Source organism: Miscanthus floridulus, chromosome 17 (genome assembly GCF_019320115.1).
Source record: "Miscanthus floridulus cultivar M001 chromosome 17, ASM1932011v1, whole genome shotgun sequence".
In the NCBI taxonomy this organism is placed as follows: Eukaryota; Viridiplantae; Streptophyta; class Magnoliopsida; order Poales; family Poaceae; genus Miscanthus; species Miscanthus floridulus.
The window spans coordinates 26,136,323-26,137,411 of NC_089596.1; positions in this window are offsets into that span (position 1 = coordinate 26,136,323).

The following is a 1,089-nucleotide window of genomic DNA, read 5'->3' on the forward strand; positions in this document are numbered from 1 at the left end:
GTTGAGAGGAAGAACCAGACTTTAATCACTCTTGCAAGGACAATGCTAGATGAGTACAACACCCCCGAAGCTCTATGGGCGGAAGCAATCAACACCGTATGTTATGCATCCAACCGCCTATTCCTTCAAAAGTTCCTTGGCAAGACACCTTATGGGTTGCTTAATGGGAAGAAGTCGGACGTCTCATTCTTTAGGGTGTTTGGTTGCAAATGCTATATTTACAAGAAGCGGCAACACCTAGGGAAGTTCCAAAGACATTGTGACATTGGTTTTCTTGTTGGTTACTCATCGAAGTCTAAAGCATGTAGAGTATTTAATCATGCCACCGGCTTGGTTGAAGAAACATATGATGTGGAATTTGATGAATCTAACGGCTCCCAAGGAGCACATGAGAATCTTGATGATGTAGGTGATGAACCATTGAGGGAGGCTATGAAGAATATTCCGGTGGGAGACATCAAGCCAAAAGATAATGAAGATGATGTATAAGTCATGGATCAACCCTCTTCATCAAGTGTGCCACAAGATGGTGAAAAAGATGGAAGAGTAGAAAATGAAGACACTCATATCTCCCATGAGCAAATGGTGGTTCAAGCACAAGATGTTGATGCTCCACAACCTCCTCTCCAAGTGGTCAATAGAAGAAATACACCTCTCCTACAAGATCATCCACAAGATCTCATCATAAGGAGTCCATCAAAGGGTGTAATGACTCGATCTCAAAAACTTACTTCATTTATTGCTCATCACTCTTTTATCTCTTGCTATGAGCCTACTAAGGTAGAAGAAGCTCTTAAAGATCCGGATTGGATCAATGCCATGCATGAAGAGTTGAACAACTTCACTCGCAATGAAGTTTGGACTCTTGAAGAGCGACCAAAAGGTGCAAGAGTCATTGGAACAAAGTAGGTGTTCCGCAACAAGCAAGATGATCAAGGTGTTGTTGTGAGGAACAAGGCAAGACTAGTTGCAAAAGGGGTTCTTTCAAGTTGAAGGTTTGGATTTTGGAGAGACCTTTGCACCGGTTGCAAGATTAGAAGCCATCCGTATCCTTCTTGCATATGCATCACATCATGAAATAAAACTATA